General features: G+C 46.2%; 1 long non-coding RNA gene across 1 annotated transcript in view; it reads right to left on the bottom strand.

The window, feature by feature from the left end:
* The window catches only part of LOC142064441 (uncharacterized), a 95114-nt gene extending 75694 nt beyond the window's left edge, over window positions 1-19420 (bottom strand). Inside the window, exon 1 of the long non-coding RNA XR_012663099.1 lies at window positions 19310-19420. This is a non-coding gene — a long non-coding RNA (uncharacterized LOC142064441). The remainder of the gene's footprint in view (window positions 1-19309) is intronic.
* Between the last annotated feature and the right edge of the window lie 3540 nt (window positions 19421-22960).

Genomic DNA, 22960 nt, shown 5'->3' with positions numbered 1-22960 from the left:
CCAGTACAACAGGCAAAGCAAAAGCTATTTTGATTGTATACTTAAAATTTCGATTACCTCTTCTTTCATTTGATGCAATCTTCTAAAACAAAATTAAATTTAGTTGTGATAGCCATATAATAGTGTAGGTGGATGAACGTGTACCAAGATACTCCCACACTTCTGTTGTGTCTTCACTTTCAGACATTTGCCTCCACTTCCCCCCGCCGCCTCATATGAGATGAAACGCATCACCATGTCACATAGCAAAACCCCGAAGTTAGAAGAAAATGAGCTGTTAAACCTGAGGCAGAAAGAACAAATAGCATTGAAGTGTCTCTTGCTTCTTGCAATGTTACAAGTGAAACAACTAAATGGGATTACATATTTTAGATGCGAAAGTCCTGTTCTGTTTCTGTGTACTGAACCAACTCAGGACTTGAGTGGAGGCTCATTAATTAAAAAGGGCTCTGGAGTCACTTGTTAATGACCTATGGCTCAGCACACCCCCCCACCGCTTACTACCAAAATCCCTTCCCTCTTTCCTGGGACAAATGGAGGTCAGAAGCACAGTAAATGAGCAGCTCTCACCAAAAACATTGGAAAAAGAACCAGCTGTTACCTTTAAAAGAAGAGTGTACAATTAACTGAAAGAGCTCTTTCTCAGAGATTAAGAAAGCATAAAAATAAAGTGAAAACTGCCAACGGTCAGTTCAAGTACAGATTAGGCTACAGCTGCACATTAGGCAGAGCAGTACAATAAACAGCAAAAATGTCTTCTGCCATATATTACAATTATTACAGGCAGAGAAGAAATGGAGCCACTTGACAGAAGTGGAAAAAAAAAGAGAAAAATTCAGGTAATGGAAACAGAGTTCACCAAAACCTATGGGAAACATTTCTTATGAAGGATGCACAGTTAAGACAAATCAAGGGTACACAGATGGTAATTAGTACAACTACTCAGGAGAAGACAAATTAGCGAAGTTCAGCGCATTTGAAACAGTAGAGCCAGACAGGCTGCCTACGACTTCTGAGCGCTCCACCATATGAATTGTATATCCTGCTGCTGCTGTAGTTTCAAACGCTTCAAGACAAGAATGATATAATTGATTACAGAATAGAAAATACAGGTTTTTAATTAAGAAAAAGGTTATAAAAATATTGAGAAGCTAAGCTTGTAAGCCTGTATCCAATGCATACAGAGCTTTAGAAGGGAAGACTACGTGAAAAAGATATGCAGGTCAATGAAGATTTGGCAAAGACAAGATGAGTTCACCTGCCAAGACCCACAAGCATCAAGCAAACACAACAGCTTTTCAAAGTACTTCTACTAAGGCAGCGATAAACAAGTAGATGTGATGGTTCTCCACCCCACTGGAACTATAGTGATATATTTGGTACAACACCCTAGGGGAAACTAATCCAGAGAAAACCAGGACTAGAAGTACTGGTTTGAGGAAAAACAAGAATAGAACTGGAAAGGAACAAGTCTGGAAGAGGAATACAGCAGCGCTCCCCTAGACAACACTGGAAAACCCACATAAAAGTCTCAGGGAGCATCAAGCAGACAAGTGGGTGATGGTCTACCCAAGGAATCAAGTCATACCTAAGCTTCTTTCTCTGGAGGTTTTAAGATGTGCCTGCCTTGGTGTGGTTCGGGTGTATGGACAGCAAATTACTTGGATGCACACACATCTCAGGTTGGCTCTATGTACTCAAGCAAAGCTAATAGGATCCTGAAGGGCTTAGAGAGCACCAGGAGAAAAGGCACAATACAGAAGTGCTTCTTCTGGAAGACTAATTCAGACATGAACAGGCTGAGTAGCCCCAGCCATCATGGATCCAGACTGGCTTTCTGAAGACTCAGAGTATTTCTATATTATATTCCACATTACCCCAAATAACAGCAGGGCTTCCTGCCCATGGTGCAGACACCAACCACCGGCTGGCCCATGCACTCGTGTGGCACTGTAACATGCCAAGCCTGCTCAGAATCAGACATGGTCTGGGAGGTCTCACCCATGCACAGCTCACATGAGCCCAACAGAGATGGATCTGGGCCCATATCAGCAAATCCCACAGCCTTTTACTGACTTGGTATGATGATGAGATACATGCGCTGGTCTTGCACGCAACCAGACTGCATGCCTAGGGCTTACCACTAGCTCAGGCTCTGTTACACAAAAAAAACACAAAACACACCACACCAAAAAAAACACCCAACAAAAAGAAACCCACACCACCAAAACACCACCAACCAAAAAACACACGCACCCCCCAACCACACAAACCCACAAAGACAGATTTACACTGCCCTGAACCAGGAGAAGCTGCAGCATCGCTAGTTCTACCTCTCTCTTGTCCAAGGAGGAAAAGGAAGATTAAGTTGGCTGGGGGCAGGAGAGTTGCTCAGTTTTTCTACAAAGTCCCTAGGCTTTGTAAGTTGACTAGGGAGAGAGAGAAGAACGGATATCAACTCTTCCTACCGTTTCCCTGAACAGCACTATCCTCTGACAATGCTCCCTCAACCCTTAAAGGCCATGCTTTCTCCACAACTATTAGGAAAAATGTTTGCTTTAATCCTTGGAATGGCAAAAGTACATACTGCCTACGCTGCTCGAAACCACTGACCGAGTTTTTTCATTGATTTAACAAGTTCTTAAATGCAGCAAGTCCTCAAGTCCCCAAAGGAAACCTAAGCTGCCACATTTTAAGATGATGCTAGGAACGACACAGATCTCACAAGAGAATAGTGGTTTGGTTACTCTGGGAAACCACAGGCAAAAAGCAATGTAACCATTCTCTCCACAAAACGCATCATGGAAGCGGGGGACACCAAGGAGGGCAGGTAACTGCTTATGCAAACAAACAGCACTGGCACAGCAACAAATATGAATATGTGGGCCTTAAACAAGCATAGATTATAAGTGAGAGGCACAGTAATTTGAGTAATCAGCCTTACACTGCGAAGAGGGAATATTAACCATGGCATGCCTTGTTTCGCAAAAGGGAGTTTTCACTGTGGCAGTAGCACTCAGACCGATTCAATGACCCAAAAGGTCCCTTAAAGCTTTACATTCCTATGAGAGTTTTAACAACAAATCCACTTGTTTATTTGAGCACTTGGATGAAACAATTTTCTAAATGACCACTCAAGAGAGACAGAAAAACTAGGAGCTTAATAAGGAGTACAGCACAGGTGAAAAGAGCGTCTCCATCAGCAATACATTTATGGGAGTCTAGGACAGGAGGCTGCCTAATGAAAAGTGATCTCTTGCAAAGACCCTGCCAAGGTTTTGGGTTGTATTTTAAAGACCATCTATGTCCAGTGTTTCCTATTTACTTTATCATTGTCTTGCTGCAAAAATAGCAGGAGGTTTTGTTTAAAACAAGGCCAAGAACAAATTCAGTTTTAGGTACTTACAAGAAAACAAACTGAGGAAATAAAACTTGCATCATTTTAAAGAGCATTTAAAAAGTCAATACAACGTAATATGGAGAAACAGAAACGACAAAACATGGGGACGAGGACTTTGGCCCTCTACCTAAAAATGTATTTGAACAGAGAAGATCTGTTGTTCCTAATAATTTTCCCTCCTCCTCTCTAATTCTACCCATTTCAAAAGCAGGCAGGGTGCACAGCTACCTCAGAGCAGATCAAAAGCTAATGAACAATCTTTTGCCGTTAGACATGCCCACCTAACTTAGAGAGTCAACGTTCAGCCTTGCAGTTGAGAATTGCTGTTTTTGTTTCTAACAACTTTCAAAAACAATTTTCCAGATTTTCAGTTCCTTCTTATTAGTGAATTTGGAGTCCAAAATCCATTAGTTGTGCTTCACTAGTTCCCAGCTGATACCATTACACAATATAACCAATTCCTTTAAGCTCCGACACTTTTCTTAAGTACAGAAAGGAAAAAAAGGTTGGGGTTTTTTTTCCCTTCCATGACAGGATGGAACAATGCACCAGCTGCTACATGCAACAGGATTGAAAAGGAGGCAGGGGGTTTGAGCGGGGATCTCAAAATACTTGAGCAGATATTCCTATCAGCAAAGCTTACATTCAGTTGCTAACAAAAATTAAAGTACATGGTCTGCCTGAAATTACAAGGGACAAACAGACTGGGATGCTTTTTTTAATCCAAAACCCCCACATTGCAGGTCATGTTTTTGTCACAGTTCACTATCAGCACGATGAGTTCTAACACTGTACATCATTTCAACAGCATCAAAACCACTCATACCACACAGCTGTTTAAAATTTCTTTCCAACAGGTTGCTACCAGTACATATCTGATACGGCAGCGAATCCTGATTTTGTAGGGTTGCCCTCCACAACCCCAATTCTGCATTACTTTAACACATGATTTAACACCACTGAAGGCAGTCCCATATGCAGGGACCACCTTCCTGGAGTCAAAGCACTGCACCCTCTCCTGCTGCATGTAAAGCAGCTAGCACTCTCCAGATTGTGAAGTGGGCTACAGACTCCTTTCTGTCCACAGCTCTGCCTTTTGAAACTATTTCCTCAGTGTAAGAGCCACGGAGACCAGCAAGCACAATGTTAAAATTATGAAATACAAACGCGTGATAAAAACCCGCTGCACAGAACTCAGCATTTGTTCTAAAAGCAATATGATAACATAGATCAGTTCAAATGTCTACCTAAACGGTTCCATCCTGACCACGGGAGAACAAGTTGCTGCCAACAACTCTGGACCATGTGACTTGCAAAATGTATAGATTTTAAGTACCTGTATTTGGATGCAAATTTTTGAGGTAGATACACTTTGGTTTACTCAATTTCTAAATCTACTTGACAGACACGGTATTGTTATGGTGAAATTAAGAACTAGATTTAAACATATACGCAGTTTCTGAAAAACGTGCAGGCCAAGGCTGGCATACAGCTCTGCAGAAAAGGCTGTGGCAGGCTGGAGAACTAGTAACGGCTGAAAACAAAACCTGACTTATATATAGTAATGTAGCTTAATCCTTCTTACCCTGGTATCGGTAACACTCAGGGCAGCTACGGTACATCCACAGCTACTTCAGATTTCATATATCAAAACTTCATTATTAAGCTGTTCCTTTACATGCAACAAACTTACCAGCCCAGGAATGGCACAATTTTGCAGGAAAACAATAAACCCTTACACGTACATTGAGCACATACACACCTACCAGCTCTGATTTGAGCAGAGCATGCAGAACAAATCCTAAAAACGTCTCCATGACTTTTAGGAGGATCTAGAGACCATTTCAGCATGCTTGAGTGAATATTTGTAAGGTCAGCATGTAGCAGATAGTGCTTTAAGTCTCAGAGCTTACAATTCCTCTGAAGACAACAAATCTAATATGCTCTCTTCATTCATAAACTGTACACAGGTACTCACCTGTTGCTCACGCAAGGGCTATAGCAGTATCCGTGCTGTTCCTTGAGGATGCTGTTCTATTATGAGTATCACTAAGGTCAGGCTGGACGGGGCTCTGAGCAACCTGATCTAGTTGAAGATGCTGCTGCTTACTGCAGGGGGGTTGGGCTCGATGACCTTTAAAGGTCCCTTCCAGCCCAAACCATTCTGTGATACATGTAAAAATATGTAAAACAAGGTGTACTGTTGCAGTTACTACGGCGCCCCGACCTCCGAGGCACTGTGAACAAGACACTGCACATCTCATCTGTGCCCTGTTTCCAAGGTCCCCATACTCCCCAGTCAGGCCAGCAAGTGAGGCTGGTGCCCTCTGGCTGCAACACCCCCATCCCTCTCGCTGGGGAAAGGGCCCCGCTCAGCACCCCACCACCACCCACCCCTCAGTCAGGCCCAGGTGGGTGCTCTGGGGAGGAGGTATAGGCACTGGCCCAGGGTATACGGTGTCACCCCAGGCTGCGAGTTCCTTCCTGAATTCTCGAGCCCCAGAGTCTTATCCAAAAATGCCATAACCAAGTGCAATAAAATGCATCAGGAGGCAACATATATGCAGAACACCGTGTGGTTTGCTTCAGCGGCATCGCTGCATTTGAATACACAACAGTATGTTTTCTTCTCAGCGGAGTAAAAAAAGAAATAAAAGGAGCCACTCGGGAGGTAACGCTAACTTCCTAAGCCTACTACTAGGAAACTACATGACACTGCTCTCAGTGCATCAACACAATCTATACCAGCAACAAGCAGCATGCTCTTCTCAGCCCTGCAAAATGACTTATGCTAAAAGCAATGAAGGGACCAAAACCAAACTTGTGGATTAGAGCCTTTTCCCCACCACTCAAAGTATAAAACAGTTGTAGCCAGCCTTGAGAACACAACCAATGTGTTACAGTCATCGCTTCTTACCAGCTCCCCCTTCTACAATTTCTCTCACCTCAGAGTCTACTGCTTTGAGCATAATATTAAACTCAAAGAAAACTGAGGAATGGGGGGAAGGAAACAGTGTTTCTACAGATGTGAATGTCATGTAAATGTCAACCCTCATGTTAAAATTTGATTAGGAGACTGAATGAAAGGCAAACAGCATTGCTATAAGTAAACCAGCACACTAACAATAATCTCAGCCTGCCTGCAACACAACCTTAGTGATGGATTTCATTATTCTTAAATTTCCATGTAATATTAAGCTGCAATTGATTTTGGAAAAAGATCATATATAGTAGTACAAGAACTGCAAACAATCGTTTGTTGACAAGATGGATCTACGCAGTCTTAATACCAAGTTTCTTGCGTGCTGTGGCTACAACTACACTCTGTCAATTCAAGAAAATTTTCATTGCTTTTGCATTAGAAATAAATGCCCATCTACTTCAAAAGACTGGGAGCATAGGCACCCATTCATCTCTATGTACCTGTGCCAGGGGAAACGGAAGGCAGTTTCACATTAAAGTCCAAAAAGCAGAATTCCAGCGGGCACTAAACGGATACAGATAAACTTTGGAGACCGATTTGTTACAATTTTGTCTTGGAAAGGTAATATTTTCAAAGACTGCACGTCCCCACTTGCCACATTTCTTGATGATCCTTAGGTACTAGCTGCTCTTGGCTCAGGAGCTTTCTTCCTACTGAGTGACCTCAGATCTGCTCCTTCCAGGAGGCTGCACATCTCCCAGACCAGCTCAAGTAATTCAACAGCCCCAGTAACATGAAGTTACTGACACAGAGGCAGAAGACAGTTGTTAGATGAACTGGAGCTATTGGTTTGAACTAAGAGCTAAAGAGTTGATTCACTAAATGAGGAAAAAAATCTACTGTACTATTCATATTAGCAAATGCAAAGTTAGAAGGAAAGAAACTTTCCAGGCACAGGACACTTCTTCCATCAGCTTTACACGCCCCCACCAAATCACCACCACCACAGAGCACACAGGGACTAACTCTGGCTCAACCAATGCCAGCCTCAATTCACTTCAAAATGAACTTGAAAACAGACAAGCAATTGCCCTGAACGGATTACTTTCTACCCAAAATGCAAACCTTAGCCCCAATGTGTCTTAGGTATGTGTTCCCCAGAGGATCAACTTAGTTTTGCACTACCCTTGATGTTTTAGTTACCTGTTGTGCCATCAAAATATTTTGCTAATTTCTTTCACAGAAGTTGTATGAGGACAACTTCAGAAGGAACTTGGAATTTCATGCCCTTGATGACATCCCCTGTGGTTGACAGTCCAAGTCATAAACTTGTCACTATCTTGATAATTGGTGGGAGGGCAAGAGGACATAAGATCCATATCTCTGACAGACGGCTCCCTTTAGTTTGAGACTCCCCTAATAGTTAGAGGATTTTTTTTTGTAATCTGCGTTCAAAGATATTAGGATAAGAACATTATCAGAGACTCAGAGAGATCATTGTACCCCCAAAGAGGAGAGTTATTAAGGGATTTCAATAATCCTCTGTCCTTTACCTTCAATAGGGAAACCTAGGCACTATCTTCCACTGCTTCATTGCTCTTTGTAGTTATAATCAGGAAGAAATAAAGCAAAAAAGGAAGCGGTTGCAGTGCCAGTGGACAAAGCTTCAATCCATTATCAATTTCATGAGCAGCCCAATTCATCTATTCAGTAGTTTCAGTCCCACCAGTGTACTTCAGGCCACCTTTCTAGATGAAAAAGACCACCAAAGAGTAGGTCAGCTTTTCTGACCCTCCTATAGCTGCCATAGTGTCAAACCTCCCATATCCAGATAAGCCCCTAGATAAATCTAGCTGACCTGCTAAGAAAAGGAGAAACACCGCTCACCACCAGCTTTTCACCTCCCTCTGCTTTGCTTCCCAAGTTGGCTGCCAAACAGAAGGAAACCATATTTTATAGAGTTCCTGGAGGCTGTACACTCTGCTCCTGCTCCCAAGTGTAGCGGCGACTATGTTTTCAACAGGAGTTAACAGTATCTTATTCTCCAGAGTTTTTCAAAACAAAAGGAGACTTGTACAGGCTCAAGTTCTGTCCCATGGTTCAACAGTCATAAATCTCATTTTATTAAAGAGTCTGTTTTAAAAAACAAAACACTGAAACAGACACCACCTGAAATTCACCAGGTGCATTTATCCAGATCTTATTCAGTTTTAAGTACTTATGTAAATAACCTCGTTTCACATTAAATGTTAAAAGAACTTTTTTCCAAACTAGAATCTTTATTCCCATGCAATGCATTGCTCTCAGATCTTGGTAGGCAAAAATTAAAAAAAAAGGGAAGCAAAGGAAGGCTGCTGAAAACGATTATCTACTGCCTTACGATTGAATTGGGCACCTACAGGAGGAAAAAACCCTCCAACTTAAGAAAGATGAGTGCGCACTGTTAAGTTCCTTAACTATCAGAACTGCAGCAATTTTGTTATGAATAATTTTATGCTCGCGGACATCGGAGTGACAGAGTTCAGACTGTTTAAGATATTCAAAGATTCCATTTGTGAACATTAAATAACTTAAAGCTCTCATAAGCTAAATGGATTCAGAAACCAGTCGGTGCTTCTTCAAAGGCAACAAGCGCTATGCAGACCTTCATCAGCAGACAACAGAAAGCTGAAGAGGGTGTGCACGTGCGACCCATACAACTGAAGTAGTCCAAGATACTCTCAATATCACAAGTTCACTAAAGCCTTAAACCCCGGTTAGTTTCTTTTCCAACAACTCAGATATTTTGATTTTTACCTTCAGGTGTTTTAGGAAGAGGCCATGAGATTATCTGCTGGACCCCACTTGCAGGACTGTATCACAGATGGCACTTACTTCCTGTGTAACTAAAGACAAGACTTTCACTCACGTCTTGCAGGCAGGCTTTGGTTAAACCTACGCCAAGTCAAGAACTTGTTTGCAATTCACCATGACCCTCTCACAGCACCTCCTATTCAGTATAGGGGTTCTCTTAGCTGAGCTCCCCTCCCTCCCAGGAAAGCACAGGCCCAGATGACTGTTCCATGCAAGAAAGGAAGAAACTTTATATAGGTTTTCATTTAGTGCATTGTGCTGGTTTTGGCTGGAGTAGAGATAGTTTTCTCCATCATAGCTAGTACGGGGCTGTGTTTTGGGTTTGTGCTGGAAACAGGGTTGATAACCCAGGGGTGTTTCCGTTCCTGCTGGGCAGGGCTTGCACAGAGCCAAGGCCTTTCCTGCCCCTCAGCCCACCCCACCGGCGAGTGGGCCGGGGGGCACAAGGGGCTGGGAGGGGACACGGCAGGGACAGCGACCCCAGCTCACCCCAGGGACGTCCCACACCTCACGGCATCATGCTCAGCGCACAGAGCTGGGGGAAGGAGGAGGAAAGGGGGAAGGGACATTCAGAGTGACGGCGTTTGTCCCCCCACATCACAGTTATGGGTGACAGAGCCCTGCTGCCCTGGGGACGGCTGAGCGCCCGCCTGCCCGTGGGAAGGGGTGAATGGATTCCTTGGTTTGCTTTGCTTGTGTGCGCGGCTTTTGCTTTACCTGTTACACTGGCTTTACCTCAACCCACAAGTTTTCTCACTCCTACCCTTCTGGTTCTCTCCCCCGGCCCACTTGGGGGGAAGGAGCGAGCGGCTGCGTGGGGCTTGGTTGCTGGCTGGGGTTAAACCATGACATGCATTTAACTGCTGCTCATCCATCTACCATTTTTCTTTGTCAGGGAGTGAATAATAAACACAAAATGGCATTTCTGCTTCAGGTTGTTAGTTTTCCCTTGTCATACACATGGCACTTAAATGTAAGTCCATTAGAGTGCAGGTTTCATTTCTAGCTTGTGTTTACACTCATTTTAGACATAACAATAGAAATTAAATATACCATATTCCAATTACTTTCATCATGCTGTCTCACAAATATTTTCTTTCCTCAAGCTTGCAATCTCTGTTTGCAGACAACAGCAAAGAATAAAGACATTAGTTATTTTGTGTTGTTGGATACTTGGTGTCTTAGGTGTCTGGTGATATAAGTTATTTCAAGCTTTGATATTACCCAAGCATATAAACTAAAGGGGCATGGGGAGGGGAATCAAGAAAATCTTCATAAGCAATAAATTAAGTTCACTAGATTAAGCACAGGTCTGTTCAATGAAGACTCTTGGGAACAGGTATCTGCCACAGTACTCAAGAATTCACACACCATCATAGTTAACCAGCACATATCCATATATGCTTATCTACGTAACTTGGGTATTGCCAAATGAAGCGAGGACTAGCATAGAAATGAAACAGTGACTTTACTGCCATTCAGAAAGACACCACTGGCCCAGCACAGGCAAGGCCTTTCCCAGCTTCAGATGAAAAGTCCTCCAGCTCACCCACATAGTCTCACCTCTCCCAGAGGTCTGCTTCCCAGTCAGCCTTACTGACACCACTTTTCCATGAAACAAAATCAGATTAGCTTAAACAGCTACTCTGCAAGGTCTGAGCTAGGGGTAACCCAGAGGAACAGTTTCTACTCTGTCCCTGACAGACCCAGGAGGGTCTGTGAGGTTTAGCCTATTCATCACCATTATGTACCGGAATGACCACTTTCTAAGTTTACATCATCACATATCTGCTGTTTGTAGAAAATGCACAAAATGCAGCCAAAAGAAAATTTGATCAAAACCAGATCATCAGAGTAGTCAAATGTTGGGGTTTTTTTAAAGCATCTCTCTCCTAATTCTGACAGGGAATAATTAACTTCTGTTTCGATGAGATTTATTTTCTCCACAAGAGCCATGAATAATGCCCTTCACAAAAACTGTCTGTCCATTACTCCAAAATACATCACTGTGGAATTTTAACAGCTCTTGTAGCAAGAAACAGAGTGACCTCCTCCCATCGCATTTGCTTGACTCGGGAAATACCCCTAGAGACAAGAAATATTTGCATTTAAAAATATTACGTTACAATAATATAGCAAATACCACCACCTGCAAGAAGAGAGCACAACGCTGCCTGTCATCACCCCTATATTGCTGCTCATCAGCCAGCAAAATTTGGAGCTGCTGGTCCAAGTAATATCCTTATATTTAAATAGAACTGTTAGCTTTGAAATAGGGTGGCTCCCCCATTCCTATGGTACAGGATGACTCTAAGAAACCTGGAATCGTACAGTCACCTGGTGGCACGCAAGTGCTGCAATCTAGCACAGAGCTAATAATACTGATGTGCGCTGTCCCTGCGCTGCTGCAGGCGAGGCTGGGAAGGGGCCCGCAGCTCAGCAGTACTCATGGAGCATTCCCCTGGGACAGCTCACGGGGCACCAGACCTTATAGAGTACCACCTTCCCCCTTACCAAACGCAGCCAAGTACCAGATGGGAGGCACAAACCACCGAGACAGAAAAACTGTTTCTCAAGCCACAGTGAGGGGGAAAATGTAGGCAAACAAAAAAATGCTGTAATCAACCATTCAAATTGCACTGGCATGCCGGGATTAATATTTGTATTTCTGTAAAAACCACCACGTGAAATTTAAGGATAGAGCAGTAAAAGACTGCAGTTCCATATCTCATCCAAAACATTAAATCACTAAAACCACTCCAATGGTTGTGCACTGGACCATAACTTGAATGGAAATCAAGGAGCATCTCTGTTCCGTTTACAGTACTTCATTCATGTGGTTCCTTGCCACGTAAATGGACAAGCAATAACCTGGCTTTGCAGGAAGGCTCCTCACTTACCACAATAAGTAGTCTGTAAAATGGACACATTAACAGCCCTCCTCACACTGCCCTCACAGATCCTCAAGCTATTTACACATCCAGTGTTACAACTTGGGGCATAAACCACTTTCTCCAGAAATTGGTATTTTAAGTTGGAATGTGTGCTAATGTGTATTTCTGTAAAAACAAAGCTATTTTATCCACAAATTCTTATCCAAATCTGACCGCCTAACAAACAAAATAATAATAAAGCAAAGCACTGAAAGCAATGAGCTGTATGTTTCTCTCCCACTAATTAAATCACTTCAGCAAGAGCAGCATTTTAGTACTTAAGCATGATCTTCACATAAGAAAGGACTCACTGCTGTTCTAAGACTGCTCCTGAAGATATTTTATCAGGAATGTTTTTCCCCTCCCGCCCTTCCCAAATGCCTTTGGAAATCTTTCTAACAGCTTTTATCAGTCAGCTTTGTCTTTTTACTCAGTTTCTTTTTCTGATACCTCAAATGGTTTGTTCAGGTTAGAAAAGGAAACAGAAATGAAACATATGAACTAAATAAAAAATAAGCTAGTACTTTACCAGTGACAGAAAATAACCGCGGTCTTTGTGGCACTTCACTTTGAACTTCCCTCTGTTTCTCTTTTTTCTTTGCCCTTCAGACTGAACTATTTCAGGGAATTCATTTGAACCAAGACTGCGTCTTTCGGTGTTTCAGGGCATTCTCTTGATAGACAAAATAGGCTGGGGAAAGACAGCAGTCCATGGCCCTTCCTCAGGCAAACATCCACTACAGTTGCTTGGTTGAAGTTTCAAGTAAAATTAGGAAAAAGCCCAGGATTCCGCTGTTCAGCTTTAGGCTAAGATTCCAATCGTGACACTGGTAATGTCAACTGCCAGTAACAGCATCACTTCTGATTAGTTATTCCCAGTATGAGCCAGCAGAGCCGAGATAAGAGCTTTATACACAAGGCAAGAGCCTGCCTGGCACCTGGCTTCTCGCTGCTCTATGCTGTCACCGCAGCTGCAGCATCCTGAGACCACTAGTCCTCTTGGTCATTAATTGCCCTCAGAAACCACTCCAAAGGGACACCCAGCAGAGACCGAGTTCCTCCAGAAAACCAAGACAGAAGCACACCCAATGACAACCTTCACCTGCGCTTCCAGTAGAGGCCAGAGAGCAGAGGGGGCTGGCTCCCTTGCCCACCCCTTCACAGCGCTGGGTTTTTGCTCTGTTCTGGCACCTCCAACAAAGCTCGTTAACATCAGCCGAGGATGCAAGGCAATCCCACTGACCAGGTCAAGTCTCTGAACACAGGGGGATCTACGGTGGTCCAAGCAAACGCCGCCACACTAAAGCCATAGGTTGGCCTTCTCAAATGAACACTCTAGTGGCTTTTCCCTTCCAAGGCAAATCCAGCAAGAACACCCTTCTCTCCCCACACCCACAGGTGGGTGCTTTGTGCAGATATAGGTGTCATACAAAGGCCAGACAGATACATTTTATGTATAGAAAACAGACACTATTTTAAATGACCTTAGCTCTTACTCAGAGGTTTATCACAAGTGATTAGAAGTACTTGTTCTAACTTCTTTTGTGTAACAGCTTGGAAAAATCATCCGGTATGCAGTCACCAAAGAACAGCATGTAATCCTAACAGCTAGAATACATAAAACCTCTGCCAATAGGATTATATCAACTGCCTCAACTGCCAAAAGACAAGTAAAATCCAATTACTACTGAGTTAGTATTTATTTTGAAGTCTCTTAAAACAAACCACCTAAGCACCCAAAGTGCAGGAGCACCGTCCCTCCCAGAAGCCTGCTCTGTTGTACTCTTACAGGTTTTTGGGCACTCAACATATCCTTCCCCAGAAGATTTCACATCAACAAATGCATAAAATAGAACACTCTAGTAGCAGCAAAATGAACACTAAATACCTGCAAGATACATTTTGCCTTCATCAATCAGTTGATTAGTTATTTTTAATTAAAACAGGAAGGTCTGATTGAAGGATTTTGAGCTGTAATCCCTTCCACTTTAACTACTGTTTTCTGTGGTTCACATACCGAATTCATAAACTATTAATAGGACAAAAGTAGCAAACCTGGAATTCAGCCTCAAGCAGCCTTTTGGCTAGATCCAGACCTCAACCTTGAACTATTCAGAGTCACCCATCTGCATGCTTTAAATACTGTGAAGTGCATATTAACTGGTTATTAGTTCAATTTTCACCTGCACACTCTAAATTTCGGAGAAAACTAGATGGTTCACACAAAAGCGATACCTCATTTTGCCAGAGCCCTCTTAAGTTTTCTTGAACTTTGATGAAGATCTGAAAACCACCTTCACAGGGTAAAAAGGTTTGGTTTGCTAAACCAATGGCGTTTTTATCTGACTTGTTGTTACAGCTGAACTAAGACCAGAATTTAGTTTCCTATTTTCAGATTTTTATGCTTAGCTGGATAGAGGCTCTGATACAAACATAGAAACAAAAAAAAGGAAAGCCAGCATTCATACTATTCTACTGTTTAAGAAAATTTTAATAAAGGCCACAAACGTAATCAACTTTGTTCCAAAACTTTATTAAATCTATGAAAGGAAAAGCATAAGACTACTGGTTTCACTTTCTTTACCTGCTTGCTGACAACAAGCAGAGTTTTAACAACAAAGCATGCCCCATGTTTGAAGTTGTTCACAAATACTTAAGTCGAGTTCAGCAGTAAATCTCCACGCGTATCAGGCTGCTAAGGCATGGGAAGAGGGGAAGGAGTAATAAGCAAGGGAGACCTGAAGGATCTTACATTTTAAGAATGTGTCCTACTGAAGTACAAACATAGCTCCTGAATCTTGAGGTGTACAGGTCCTAGCAGCAACGCCTAAGGAACTCACAGATTTATAAAGATGAGGAGAAAGAACTGCAGCCAACTTCCAACTCCTGTCTGAAATCCATGCTCTTAAATCAACCCCGGTAAAGTTCTACATTCCCTAGTTCAGTCCTGGATCTGCTTCTGAAGTGCAACACTCCACAGCGCGCTGCGCCCGCCCAGCACTGCGGTGTAGCTGTCCCTGCAGACAGACACCAGCACGCTGACAGCCCCAAGCTAGCCGACAAAGGAACAAATGCATATACACTGTGGATGCACAATGCAGCAACTCGGTCTTGGTGCTTCAGACTTCCCATGGGGTATAGAAAAACCAGTGCCTAAAGAGCTGACTTAAGAAAACCATGCACACGTTTCCACAACCGGTACAATGCTTGGTCCGTCCAATGAACAACAGCTACGGCCTCAAAAAGCTGACTGAAACTCTATCTGCAGAACACACACTGCATTAGTACTCACCTTTAAAGATGCTCAGGAGGTTGCTCTAGTAACTCTTCCCATTTTAACAAACCTTTCCAACTACGCCTATGTAATGCCATTTGGAAGTTACAGAAAAAGTACTTATCGTAGTAGGATGTGCAAAGTTGCACGATCAAACTTTAAATATCTTCAGCAAGCCTGATCTGACTCTAACTATCCCTCTCCCCGTCTACAGTCTTCCTCTTGAAAATTATGTGTCAACTACAGTCACTGTACCTTCCAGAGGGTGGCATAAGGGGGCTTGCCAGATCAACAGCAGCTGAAGCAAAAGGGTAGAGGCAGCGGTCCCCGATTGGGAAGTAGCCTGCCTCGAATTTTGTGAAGCCTTGTGGCATGACAAACGGTTTAAGGCAGGACGGATTTCCACGTCGTTGCCATACACGCTGGGCTATGCATGTGACCAGACTGCCACTCCTGCTGCAGTACCTCCACGTTCCCATTGCCTCTTTAGGAGGCTGAGAAAAAGCACCTCATTTACATTACGTGATTGACTAGCCATGCAGATTGGGCTTTGCTGGGAAGCAGGAGGAGATAGCATCTTTCAGAGAGAACTGATTTTGGAAGAAGTACAGAGCAGGAACAGTTTGCATTCATTCCCAGCTTGCTACGTGGGATCTTGAGAACATTTCCTTTACCACTTCAGCTATACAGCCTGATTTTATTTTTAAATCTCTCCTTTTCCCCAATTTCCAACCCTCAGAAAGCAAAACAGTTCTCAGTTGAAAGTGAAAAACATATTCACTTAACCCACAGACTCCCCAAAGAGCAGTCCAAGAATTTCACATGCCGCAAACCTCCTCCCATCAGGGTGGTGCGGGGGAACAAACAAGGAAATGTTTCCCCCTGAACTTTTAAAGATGGGAGGTGGGAGCAGCCAGCCTTGCAGACACAGGGGGTTCCCCCCCACCGGCAGAGTCTAAATGAGTCTAGATGTGAATTGCTTCACACCAACCCACCCCTCCAGCCACCACGCAACACGCTCTAAGGTGACAACCACACAGTTGTCATTAATGGCCACGGCTGAAACACGTACAGGGTCTGGAAAGCAGGCGCCTGGCTCTCCCAACGTGTGCCCCCAGATGCCACCACCCACACGCCTAGTTTGTTCTTCCAAAGGTAACGTATTCCTCGGGCTCCAGCCCACCAGGCTGACTTCACCGTGCATCTCTCAAGTTAGCACAACATCGCAAACACAGAGCTCCGATCAGCCGCAGGGAAAGACAAAATCTGTAGGGTGTGCAAAAGGCAGGCAGTCACACCACCTACCAGGAGTCGGGGGACCAGGGTCACCCTGCTGATGCCGCGCTCAGTCCGCTGCTGCAATTCCGCTCCCAAAGCATCCACGGGGCTTTCCAAGCCCCAGAAGGTGTCTCCCCGCAGCTTTACAGTTACGAGGCAAGGAGCTTCCCCTCTCCCCTCCGCAGGGCTCCCCGATGCTCGAGGGAATCAGGCACTCGGACAAAGGCAGCAGATAAGGCACCCAGCATCACTCCGCTTCCCCCAAACGAGCTCGGAAATGAGACGTAACAGCAGCCTCTCCCCCGCGCCAAGTATTACAGGAGCGGAATACTAACCGGTTCATTTATTTTACTGATTACCATACGCAGATATTAAAGTCTAAGCGCTGCATTTCTTCCACTAGCCCTTTCAAATTAACCCTACATTTTAAAACAATACTTGAGGTCACCGTTCCTCCTATGCTTGGCGGCGGGAACCGATGGGGAAGGAGGGGAGGAGATGGGTGTTCGTCCCCACCGGGGGAGGCTCTCCCGGCTCCGGAGCCCTGCCCCAGCCTCGGGAGGGTGCGCGGGGGGTCTCCGGGCTGGACCGGTGCTGCTCCAACCCTCCCTCCCTCCCCTTCCCACTTACCCCCTTTCCGCCAGGCGCTGGGAAAGTTTCGGCCGCGGCGGGGAGCGGGACGGGGCCGGGGGTCGCCGCCCCCTCGCAGCGAGGCCCGCGGGGGCGGTTTGTGTCGCCGGCGGCTCCGTGCCCGCTCCGCCTGCCGCCGGCTGCGGCTGGGGCTGCCTGCGCGGCGGCGGCGGCGGGGGAGCCGCGCAGGGGCGGGAGGAAAACTTTGAGGCTCGCAGGGGAAGGGGCACCGCCGCGGTGCGGCCCCCCCTCCCCAGCGGAGGGGCCGGGAGCGCCGCAGGCTCGGGCAGGCGGCCGCCGCCGCCGCTCCCGGCTGGGGGAGCGCGGAGAAAGCGCGGCGCCGCGGCCGAGGGGCTGCTCACGCCCGCCTCCCCGCTTTATGAGCCGGCAGTAGCGAAAAAAAAAAAAAAAAAAGGGAAGAAGGAGGGTTGGGGAGAAAATAAGCGGGGTTGGGGGGAGGGGGTATGGGGGAACCGCAGGCATTTACAAGGCTCCGGACATCCCTGCAACCTCCTCCCTCCGGGCTGGAGCAAGCAACACCCCGCAGCCTCGCCGCCCCCTTTTCCCCAGCCTTCCCGGCGAGCGGCTCCCGGGAGGGCAGCGGGCGGGGAGGGGGCTCCGGCTCGGCCGCCCCGCAGGGCTCGGCGTGGCGCCGGGCATCCCTCCCGCCCGCTCCCTCCCCCCCCCCCGCGGCCGTGCGGGGAGATGCTCGGCGGCACCGGGAATAAAACCTCACTCAAAACCGCTCTCAGCACTTACTGATCCCAACTCCGGAGCGGCGCGCCTCGGCTGCCAAGCCTGGTGGTGCCTTATCCCCAAATGCCACCTGTAGGCCTTTTTCCCTGGGAGGACAAGTGTCTCGGCTACCACCCACCTGAATTCAGCGTACGGAGTTGCAGGTGGTGAATCAGCACGGCGGGGAGCCGTGGGCTGCCCGGTTCGTGCTCGGCGGCGCGGGGGGAGCCCCGCCGCGGCCCCCGCTCCTCCTCCCCGGGAAGGTCCCGCATGAACGCGCGGCCAATTGCGCCGGCTGCGGGAGCACAACAGGCCCTGCAACGGCAAACCTCCGGGTGTCACCTTAAAGAACTATATACCGTCATTTCTTAGTAAACAAGCTCCAAACTGATTCAGCTATTTGGCACCAACGCACGGGAAAGACCGCTCGGAGGCGAGCGGCGACCCCTAAAACACCGCTGGTTTCAAAGGCCCGTGTTCACTTTTCCACAGAACCCCCTCCACTGCCCCCCGAGACGGGACAGGGCAGGCGCTCCCGGGCCCCAGCACACCTGGAGCCGAGCTTTCCCGAGCAGCGTCAGCCAAGCGAGCGCAACACCCGACTTTGCCTCTTTCCCCACACCAAACTCCCCTCCCCTCCCGCCTTCAAATCCCGTCACCGGGTTCACCTGGGCTCCTCCCTCATTAAACCTCTGCGGGCAACTCCATCAGCTAATCCACCGACAGCTTGCTGTAAAACCTTGTGAGAAGGAAAATAATAACTCCTGACCTTTCAAGTGAAGAGGACCATGTAAATCTTTACTGTCTCAATATCATCTCGAATCCCACCGATAAAGTAAATATATGAACCACAAATTTTCTGCGCGGAAGCTGAATAAAAACCGATTTGCCCAGGGTTTTTCAGATGAGCCCGCTAATTCGTTTTGAATCCTAATAACTAAACCCAGCCTTCAGAAGGACTCAGACTAAATTTCTAGAGTAGTCAACAGCTTAAACATTCTGGACATTAGAGAAGGAGCAGAAAGAGTTTAAGGCGAGGTCTCCCCGGCAAAAGGGATGCTGACAACTATAACTGTATGTCAGCGCCTCTCCCCTGGACGGCGCCCTTAGGCAGCGCTCACCCCCCGGCGCCCCCCGCCCCGCCCACGCCGGAGCCCGGAGCTACTCGGGCAGACGACTTTACTCCCTCCCGCGCGGGGCTCCGGCTCCCCAAGCCGGGCCGCCTCAGCATTAAGGTCCACTGAAGTGCCAGGGGGGCTCCCCCATCCCACCGCGCCCCTCACCTCCGCCTCGGAGCCCCCCGAGCACGGCCCGGGGCGGGGCAGCGCTGCCCCCCGCCGCCTGCTCCGGCCCCGCTGCCGCCGCGGCGTTACCGAGCTGCTGCCGCCGCTCCCGCGGGGCGGCGCCGCCACCCGCCGGCCCTCGCCTTCCGCCTCCTCCTCCTCCTCCTCCTCCTCCTCCTCCTCGTCCTGCCCCGCCGCTCCCGCGCCGGGCCGCGCAACCCCGGGCGGGTGGGAGCCGAGCCGCGCCGCTCCGAGCGGAGCCGGGGCGAGGCGGCAGGGCTGCCAAACGCGGGCGGATTGTGCCCCCCTCTCGGCTCGGAGGGCCGGCGAACTGCAGCCGCAGCCAGCGGGGCTGCTGCCGCGGCCGCCCGCCCGCCTTCCCTCCTGGCCACCGGCACCGCGCCCCCCAGCACGGCACCCCCGGTGCTGCCTTGAAACATCACCCGCGGCAGACTTGGAAGCAAGCAACGCGGTCGGCGGCCGCCGCCTCTGCGCCCTGACCTCGGAGGCTGATCCGCTTCTGGGGGCTCACGAAGATCATACGCTTGCTGTAGTCTGCCTTGTTAGGGTCAAAAATCCCCTTCAAACTTAATTGAAATAGAAACAGGTGTGCTGGTGCCACAGGTATGAACTCTACGAGTGGGATTTGTTTAGGGATGCTGGCACGGGCTGGGAAGTTAATGAGGGTGGGGATTTCCATGAAGTAAAAAAGAATATTAATTATAGCAGCTGAAGGGGGAAGACAGCATCAGCTCATTACCAGGAGTGTTGCTTAGGCTCCCACCAAGCGTATTTGCACATTTGTTTTTACAAACAAGGGGTATTTGTAAAGATCCTCCTGCACTTCAACGGAGGCCCATGAGCTTTCTTGTAGTACTCTATTTGCTTTAAATATGAGCATTTCCTTAATGCGTGAGCTTTGCAGGTTTAAATGTGTGAAACTATCTTAAGAAAAACCTCAAACAGGCTGGATCAGCAGCCTGTGGAATCAGGGGCTCAGCCATTATTATTTTTACTTAAAAATTTACAGCCTTAACCACACACACTGGAATTTCACCCCTGCCTTCGGGGGAATGTTAGCTTGAGCCCAGATCAATGCAGTAGGCCAGGCCAGACTCCTCTGCTCGGTACCGCATTGCAAAGAACTATATATTTAACAATAAAATCCTGTGAGGACTGGCCCTCCAGAGACTCCAGCAACCCCAGTGCCCTGTCTGTTCCCACCGCACTTGCTCACATGAAAACGCACATAGGGTGTTGCTCAGAAAACAAGTTATGTCCAGTTGGCTTTTTATAGGGCTGGTTTAAAAAGTCAGCCTCCCATGCCACCACGTAGAACTGACTGAGGTTCAAAATATACCTTTTTTTTTCAAAATTGAGTTTAGCATTGGTTCAATTCCCTGATCTCATTTCTTGCAGCAGCCCCATAGACAGGCCATTGCAATGGTGCAGCTGTGGAGAGCAAGTGACATAGGTGGGAATATGGGATGGGAGCTATTTAAAGTGCTCTGCTACCAAGAAAAACCCCCAAACTTTCCCAAGCCACGTATTTCTATTCTTTTCCTTGCAGCAACTTTGCTTGACCCTGCGGCATGCCAGTTCAACTCATTAAATCAGCAGAAAAACTAACCTGGCAGAGAAAAGCAGTGTTTCCTTCATCTTTAACAAGCCAAGTGGGATCACTGAGGAGTCAGATAAGCAGCAAAGCCATTGCTGAGCAGGTCAGGAATGAGCAGACCATGCAGGTGGCACAGGACCATCCCTTCCAGCTGCCAGGAGTGGTGAAATTTGCTCAGCCACTTCGTGATCCCTTCTTCTCGTTTTCACTTGGGTAAATCCAGATTAAATCCCCCAGTTGCAGCTGAGTCCAGTATTTCATCCCACATGCTCTCTGAAGCCAAAAGCAAAACTCCTACTGTTTTAGACAAGGCCTTCTGTTCCTCTCCCCTACAAAAGTGATAAGAGCATTAATTTTAACCCCTGTTATGTCCTGGTGCAGGAATCCTATAAATATTTACATGGCAATGTGCGCTACAGAAATAAGCTCGCGGTTTGTGCCTCAGCATTGTTTGTAAACACACAGGTGAATGAAAACCTGTGTTATGACTTCTATTCTCCCCCCCCCCCCGCATGCCGTACCTCCCTTCTCAGGCTTCTTAAACATCCAAATTCTTCACATTAACTACTGGAGGAAGAAAAGGAAGCATAAGGAAGTTGAGTATGAGGAAAATATATAGCAACATTCGAGCCAGCTGTTGCACTAGCCAGGTACTTCTCATCACCACCGTTATTAGATGAGTCACAGAGATTTTAGCAGACAGTCTTGTTTGCTTATACAGAAGACCTACAAATTTGAGAGCTTTTTGTACTAACGCAGGATTCACAAGTACCTGTCACAGTACACAGTCTTATTTGAAAAGTAATGCTTTTAATTAGAGAAAGATTTAATTTCTACTTCAAAATTTGGTGGATGATTTTAATAAGAGAGTAGGAATTACAAGCTAAAGTGTCAAGACCCCATTAATTAAATATTTGCATATGCTTTCATATAATTTAAATAACTCTGCCATTTATTTAATCTTAAAATTCAGAATGAAAGAGCAAATTCACCACTGTTTGTTTAGATATGGCTACATTCACTAAGCTTATGCCTTAAGCCTCTGCTTAATCTGTTTTACCACTCAAAATAATTGCAAACAGGGCAATACCTGCTATTACAGCTATACATTCTCTTCTCTTTTAAAGAACAGTTAATCACAGGAAGAATGTGCAGAGGCATTTGCAACATTTCTGATTTTTTTCCAGTGGCCAGCTGTGCTGAGAATTTGTTCAAGGATCAATGTGCATTTTATATAAATGCAATTAAAGTTGTGAATATAATTCCCCAAAGACCCAAAATAAAGTTGTCCTAACACATCATCTCCTAGCACTGTGGAAATGAGTGAAAATTTCAATATTGATTTCAGCGAAAGCAGGTGCAGCTCCTTTATGTGTTCGTCCATTTCAGGCCATTTTCTTGTCTGACATTTGCAGATGCAAATCCAGAGTAACTCTACTGAAGCAATTCAATTGCCCACTAGAAAGATACATTGTCTTCTAAGACTCCAACCCTCACTCTTAATTATTCATTCCTATTTATTTTCCTTTAATACCATCTGAGTCCCATCCTGCGCTCCTGAAGTTAATTAAAACAATTTGAAAATGCTCCCAGATCTAACGCGAGGAGTGGCTGAAGCAGCCTCCGCTACTTAGTCTGACCTTCACACAGAGCCGGGCAAGGGGCAATGACTCTACCTGTTCACTAATAAACATCCTCCACCTTAACCCTTGAATTAAGGATGACATTTATTCAGAGAAAAGAGATATTATCCAGCTCCAATTTGGGAATCAAGTCTAAGAATACATTTTCAAATACATTTATAAATGTGTAAAAATAAAAGCATTAAGCTACCTTTACATCTACATGTTTTGAAAATGTACACATACATATTCATCTAGGGAAGTCTGTGCGTGTGTGTACATGCGTGACATGTCTGCTGTGTACAGCTGCATGATACTGTATCCTCTGTACCATCCCAAATCTACTATGCATAGAAAAGGTACTCATTTCACCTGTGCATTTAGGAAATTGTTTGCCAGGGGTGTCTCACA

Source organism: Phalacrocorax aristotelis, chromosome 14 (genome assembly GCF_949628215.1).
Source record: "Phalacrocorax aristotelis chromosome 14, bGulAri2.1, whole genome shotgun sequence".
Classification (NCBI taxonomy): domain Eukaryota; kingdom Metazoa; phylum Chordata; class Aves; order Suliformes; family Phalacrocoracidae; genus Phalacrocorax; species Phalacrocorax aristotelis.
This window is presented reverse-complemented; position numbering and strand designations above follow the sequence as displayed.